Source organism: Odontomachus brunneus, unplaced genomic scaffold (assembly GCF_010583005.1).
Source record: "Odontomachus brunneus isolate Ranch 3 - 2012 unplaced genomic scaffold, Obru_v1 Obru_scaffold_083, whole genome shotgun sequence".
Lineage (NCBI taxonomy): Eukaryota > Metazoa > Arthropoda > Insecta > Hymenoptera > Formicidae > Odontomachus > Odontomachus brunneus.
The window spans coordinates 1246706-1254530 of NW_022639533.1; positions in this window are offsets into that span (position 1 = coordinate 1246706).

Below are 7825 nucleotides of genomic sequence, written 5' to 3' on the forward strand. Positions count from 1 at the left end.
TCTCTCTCTCTCTCTCTCTCTCTCTCTCTCTCTCTCTCTCTCTCTCTCTCTCTCTCTCTCTTGGTCCATATAAAATATTACGTGAGTATCATAGTATTTCTCAAATTAGTCAAAAATTGGGGAACGCATATATCCCAGTATTCAATTATTTATTTTTACTATGTTTCTCTTATTTATTCTTCCAATCATTCTGTGCATAAAATTATCAAGACTGTGCATAAAATCATCAAAAAGTAGATATTTTACGAAATATATTTCATTCATATATCAAGACAAAAATGTGAAATAACTGACAAAATATACACGTAAATTTACATTTTTTAGAAAAATGTAAATATTTCGCCGATAAAGTTTTCAAGTATAGCATATCGCGTTTTAAGTATTACTCAGATACCTAAATATGCAAACACCTATACTGACAGCACTGCTTAAAAGCAGTAAAGATCTTGTTACGCGTGAATTTAGGCAGGAAACTCTCGAGAATACATAAAATTTCGGGAAATGACAGGTCACTTGTTCTCAATTTCTTCCGCAGCAGACATTCTCGCGAAATATCACGGAAGTATCAGTTGATGGTGCAAAATTTCATCTCGATGCCAGGTTCAGGCAGCCAGTCGAGCGCTGCGCGAGCAGCGAATGGCGAAGCGCGTCGACTAAATCCGACCAAAGCGCATTATTCTTTCCCCTGGTCGCGCGCGCGCGCGCGCGTCCAACTATTCCCGACCATAATTACGCGCATCCGCGCGACCCGTAACGCTCGCTCGTGCACTTCGCGTGCGCATTTCCACCGCCGACAATTTTCCCTTCTCGCCGCTCTCTCGCATACACCCCTCCGCTCGCGCACCAGTATAATTAACTCGGCCCGGCCCGTAACTCATCCCCCGTAATCCGTTTTTTAAATAACACGTAATATCTTCGCCAAGCCTCCATTTCGGAATTATCGAGCCTCGTCCGCTGCGTTCACCCCTTCGCGCCTTCGCGAACAGAGGCGAGATCGGAGGAGAGGAGAGAAGAGGGTCGGATTAAAACAATTACCGGCTGCAGAATGAGAAAAAGCGAAAGTTATAAAGCACCCAGCCGCACGTCCGGCTTTTCCAACCCCCTTTTCTTCTGACCACGTCGTTTGACCGTATCCGCGATATGCACGCGGGCTTGTTTTCAACCCCGCTCGCCATCGTACGAATTGCTGCTTCTATCGGCACAGCAACGAGTTTTCAACGGGGGAGGGGAGAGTCGCCCACCCCCGTCGCCCGGGGTCGCTTAGCGCGCAATATAACCGACCGCAATAGCATAACCATGATATATACGCACAATTTGGAGTAATTCCGTTAAAACAGAATAATGTCGGCCCGAGGAGGAGGTTAGCGTCGCCGATGTTGGCCGGGGGAGGCAGGTAGCTGGGAAAGAGGTTCGTTTACACGGCCTCGTTGGATGCGCGACGCTCGCATCCCTGCGGTACAGCGCGATCCAGAATTGTCGTTGCAACAAAGAGGTCGAGTAAATCGGAAGTGGTGAGGGAAAATGGGATTTAAAATCGACGAGGAAAAATCCATAGGTGGCTCGCGATAACTCTCTTCATATATAACCGTTCCGTGTATGACCAATCGTTCGATTATATCACGTAGTGATATGTACTTTACAGATATAATCTCATCCTTTTATATATGGCCTCAATAAGATTTTTCTGAACCCAAAAGGAAAGAAATATATATACATATAATTATATATAAATGTATATAAATTTTCTCTACGCACACAACGTTCTTTAAGATTAGGCGTTTAAATTATGATACTCTACATTTGCGTGTAAACAAAACGTAAACTATATGTATGAGATATCACTTATATAGACAGTAAGTAATTTATGAATGTCGTTTAAAGAATGCATGGCTCGCTAAAAAATTAATTGAGAAAAGTTTATATTTTTATTCAGCCTTTAGAAACCTGATGTAAATTTATCTTATTATTTACCTGATGTAAATTTATGAATATTGCGTTTATTAAGCAAGTTAGACTTTCGCAGAATTACATTCTCTCATTTAAATCTACCAATCTGTCACATAAAGGTCTTTGATTTTAGAAGAAGAATCTTGACGTTATACATAAAACGATCCCGTTAAAGATAAAACGGTACCTTTTTGGGTGTTTACATATGTAGTGCTCATGTCTGTAGTGGAAGTCAATACAGTAAGGGATGAATCAAATGAAATATCCGAGACACGAAGGGTCGTCAGCGGTGAGCGTCGCCAGCGACGAGCGTTTACGAGCGGGGAAACTGCCGCGCGATATGCGGCACTCCGCGAACCGTTACTTCTGAAGTGCGCTGTAAACACGCACGGAGGAGCGGAGGCGACTCACCAATTGAGGCGCGCAACCCTCGCTCCAAGAGGGCTGTGCACGAGAACCGTTTGACGCCTGTCGCCCGTCGCGTGTGTCGGCGGCCGTGAATTAACCCTCCGATGCGTGATTCAATTTTCACCTTGTCTAAGAGTTATGCATACAGCGGCATATACAATTCCGAGCCGCAACAACAACCTGAGCCTTTGGCGCTGTTTGCGCAAGCGGAGGCAGGTGAAACGAGCTGTGTTACATGAAACAGCGAACTAGCGATTTACGACTCTACGCGCGAAATTACACGTGCACTTTCGGATTCCCTAGATTTCGCAGTACTTTGTTCGCGGCGAGACGCCGAGACGAGCAGCGCGAGATGAAGCTTCGCGCTTACGGGGTAAATATATGCACGGAGAAAACTGTTGCGGTTACCGCAACTGCATTCTCTATGATTGGAAAGGAATATTTATGTGAGTTCAAGCTAAATAGATATTGCATTAAATTATTAGTTATTGCTGTGCCCATCTATATACTTCTCGTAATTACAGTTCTTATGATATGTAATGTTCAATTAGTATATTTTCGTTTATAATTACTTCGACCCAAAGAATATCGCTGTCTCTCTGTTGTGCTCTGCAGAACGAATATTATGGTTGAGAGGTCTCGGTAGAGTTTGGTTGCGCCATACAGCACTGAGAATTTTGCTCAAACACGTAGAGTTAGGCAGCAACGAAGGCCAGTGTACCATTTCCAGAATACTATGATCTCTACAATCCTTTTGTGTACATGAACGAAAAATAACATTAATATTTTGCTGCGGTAACCAAGTGATATTCCTGGCATTTTTTCCGTATGAAAGTATCCCTCTTCAATTTAGATGAATTTTGGATACATTGTAGAAGCAGCTAATATATAAAAGACGCATCTTTTTTATATGTGTATTTATATGTGCTTCTACGTATATTTAGGGCTTGAAACAACCCCTCGGAGGAATTCCGGTGAAATTGATTGCGAGCGAATATCTTCGCGAAAAAGCCTCAGGTATACGAGGAAATATTTTAGAAAAAATTTTTATGTTATTTGATGCTCTTTGCAGCTGTATACTCAGGTTTTATAGAAATATTATTTTACAATATTCCCATCTCTCACTTAATATTTTTGAAAAATATTAAATACAGTATTATAAATTATATTAATATCATAAAATCTTTGTTTAAAACATTTTCTCTCTTTTACCTCACATTCTTAAACATGTTCTCCCACAATTCATTTTATCAAATTATTTCCAAGAAATGGTTTCAACTCTAACACTTGCAAAAAAGGAATTACGCGTGTGAAAGATATTATTTTCTTGTTTTTAGTTGTCTCTTTTTGCTGTTTTACAATATATCCAAACAACGTGAAAATCAAAATTATATATAACGAAAAACTTTTTTTTGTATTAAACATTTTTATTCGTCCTTATCCCTCGCGCACACGAGGACTCTTCCATTCGTTGCGAGCTGCGGATGCATTTGTATCACGTGGACGTCCGCCATCGGCGCGTAATGTTCCAAACGGCTGGAAACAAATTAATAGCGCCGAATCGACACGTTGCGCTTGTTGCCATTGATTGATGAGGGCCTCGGTCTCGCGTTAAATAACAAATAACCGTCGTTCGCACGACGAGGCCAGGCACGGCGCGACGCGACCCGACGCTCTTGGCGCAAGTCGCGAGTCGCGGGTTACTAGTATGGATTCGCCGTTCGCACGGCTAATGAGTTTGGAATCTGGGCTAGTCGGCCGCGCGATTATCGATCACGTGTCAAACTGCCATTCGTAGATCGGGGTAGAATTGGGGGACGCGGATTTCTAGGGCTGCGTTGGTAAATTGAAGTCTGCAACGCTCGTTGATCCTTCACTGGAAAGTTCTGATAAATTATACATTACGTTGCGCGTTGTTGATGCAGAAATAATGGATAATGACTTAACGGTCCACAGTCTCAAGTGCCGACAATTTTATTCAGGTGTTATACTCTGCTCTCCTCAAACTTCGCCGCATCAAACCGAACATGTTTCTCGATCTGAAAGTTCAGGCTTCCGCGGGAAACGTTTGATCTGACTTCAGAATTGATATCGCGTTCTTCGTGAATTTGTTTCCAACTCTTCGTGGACATTCACTTCTTCAAGGAGAGGAATAGCCTGAAAATGGTCAGTTCAGATTCACGAAGGACGAAGCACCAACCCGGAAGTAGGATCAAGCATGTTTCTCGATCTATAAAATACACAAAAACGAGGAATTTTCTTGTAATCTCTTTTAAGCGAATAAAATGATTTTCGTACTTTTCGAGATCATATCTTCAACATGTCATGAACGCGTCGCCAAAGAAGAAGAAGAAAGCGTATCAAGGAGCCCGGTGTGACGAGAAGGTCGGATTTCTCGTTCGCCGTGGTCGCCCCCATGGCGCGGCACACCTCTCGCGCCCTCGAAAATATCCTGCCTGTGCTCTCCACCATAAACCCACCACCGCCGCGGCGCTCATAGCCCGGCGCCGTAATAATACGTAATATCTTTACTGTTTTAGGCAGCCGCTCGCGTTATTCGGATGCCGCGCGTGCCTCGGAAGTTTAATTTCGAATCGTATTATATCCAGTGCGCGCGCTACAGGCACGAGCTACGAACAAGAGAGAGCCCAAACAAGAGAGAGACGGTGAGAGAGAGGGGAGAGAGAGAGAGAGACGTAGAGAAGTGGAGATCTAAGGGGGTATAAAAGAGAAGGAGACTCCTAGGATAGAGGAGTGAAGGAGGTAAGGATGCCGAGGAGAAGAGGAAGTAGCGAGGAGGTCGGAGGATTTGCAGTCGGGCAAGCAGTCAGGCGCGAGCAGCCAGTCGGCCAACCCCCCGGAGCGCTGAGAGGCGCAGGGGTGAGCGGAAAGACGAATAGACCCTAGGACCGAAGGAGGCAGAAGAGAGGAGAGACAGAGGAAATGGGAAAGAGGGAGAAACACGGAGAAGCGGCCCAGACTGTACGGACCACGTCTGTGGGAACCGTTCATCGGGAGTGAGAAAGACGGATAGACGGACAGAGAATGCGAGGGAGATGGAGCGATAGACGAGGATAGGAATGAAGGGGGTAAGGAATCGGGGGAGGATCGAAGGAGATAGAGAACGCCGAGACGAGGCCGCAACTCCGGAGGTACCAGCGCGGCTGCTGCACATCAGCGGGGCGGGGGGCACTGAAGCGGAGGGGAGAAAGATACGGGGAAGAAGATGGCCGCGGGAAGGACGGGGACTGAAAGTCGCTTGGGAAACTTGGGAAATCGCCGAGATGTTCTCGGTTTCCACTTAGATGGGGGAGAGAGCGGGGAGGCTGTGTCGGACGTCGGCGGCTGCGGTGCGCTCAAGCAGACGCGGTCGGTTGAGAACCGCCGGATCCTCGAGCGGCATCATCGCGTAACAGCAACAACTACGACAACAACTGCAACACAACAGCAGCAATAACGACAACAATCTGGCGATCTTGCGCTCGCCGCTCGCCGGACTTTGAGGATGGACTAAAGAGCGCGCGCGAGAGCAAAGGGCGCGAAACGTTAAGATCCGAGTTCTGCGCCAGTGTTGCGTTCCCTTCGACGCGAGAAAGATGCGACGCAATTAGTCAGACCCTCGCACAACCCCCAAGATCAACGATGAGAGAGAGAGAGAGAGAGAATATCTGGAAGCAAATGGAAATAACGAAACCGCTGCTGTCAGGTTAAACGACCTTTTCTTTCTTTCTTTCTTTCTTCTTATCTTTAGGTTGTCCTTTTTAGCGTACACGGAGAAAGACGAAACAGATATCATATTTCGATCATTTTATAGAAAAGAAACACTGATCATGTAACAACGTTCAGTCGGCAGTCAGGTCCGGGTAGGAAGGTATAAAAGCGTCCGTTTCTCTTTGAAACGAGTTGAATCGCTCATAATGTACGTCTGTTCTTAATACATTATTGATTCCATCTTATCAAGAAGAGAGGAAAGAGAATTCCTTATTGTTACTTCGCGACGTATAAAGGCGGACGCGGCATAAACTGCCGTAGTAGCGAAGCAACAAGAACGATCGAGAACTCCGGATACTGAAATAATGCCCTTACTCCTCGTCTTTCACTTCCGCCGCCTCTCCGCTAGTTCGCGATGCGTATATAATAGAAATTCGGGTTGCGGATCCCTTGCGCGTCGAATCTCACACAGACTGGCGTTCTATTAATTATCGTACGTTAATGCCCGGACGTCTGGCGCGTCTGGAACGAAGGCGGAAAACAATGCGAGATACACGACGTTTATGGTAGGCGCTACTAATGATGGCGCAAGAAACGCCAGAGGGTCTAATGCATGCACTCCTGCGGTAATGTTTAACGTAAGAGCGACAAGCGGCGCGATTAATGACAATAGTTGAGAAGGAAGCCGTTGTTAGCGGAGTTTCCCCGTGCTCGCAACCGCGGAAAACGATATTCCGTCGTTGCGTATTTTGGTTGTCACGCGTGCTGCAAAACGATATCGCGTGTGATGGGAAGCGTTATTAACGGTTTATTATTTCCGATGAGAGCAACTTTCTGCCGCTGAAATTTCCGATGCTGATGAGGCGCTACCATGCACGGCAGATTTTGCATAATCTCGTTACTTCAATTATGTATTATATTAATACGCACTGCGGGAAAAATTCTCTTACACACATGAAAGAAATACAGTTTTCTACCATTTAATGGTCGAAGTAAACGTTTGCTTCACCTAAAAAATGCTTTATAAAAAGCTTTCTCTTTATATTACCTCACTCTTATTTTAATATTTTAATATTTCCACTACCGAATTCACAAATGAATTTTTACTCTTTGTGATAAAATACATAATATATAATAACCTTAAAATACATAATAATCTTTTTTAAAAAAAAATACACAATTTTTTTAGGAACTAATATATCTTTCTTTCAGTGCATGCATTAAAATTAGCTATAAATACGTTTGTGTGTGTGTGTGCATAATAGTATTTGGTGCACATACACACATTACATTGTAAGGATAAGATATAAAAATGAAAAAGAAACAAATATTTTACAAAAACATAAATAAGTTACTTTCGTGCCAACTATGTACAATTATGTGGAACGGCGCTCTTTTATTGATTGTTGTTGAAAACATTTCCGTTGAAATGGCTAAGCATTTGATACAAGCTGCCGTAAAATTTATTTTGCCGTTAATTTACATGCGGCTCTATAATCGTTATGTCCGATAACCGATATTATTCGCGCGCGTATGTACTATTTTTAGTTTATCAAAATTTCGGATAATTAAAAAAAAAGAAGAAAAAAAGGGAGAAAAAAAGGCAATCAAGTGCTCTCTTTGTTGCGCATAAATAGGTTACGCGAAAATAGTCTGAGATTTCCTACCGCTTATAACATTTATTAATAAAACGGTATATTGAGACAAAACAATTGTTGGTATCCCGCTACGAGAATTATAGTTATAATTATAACGTAAT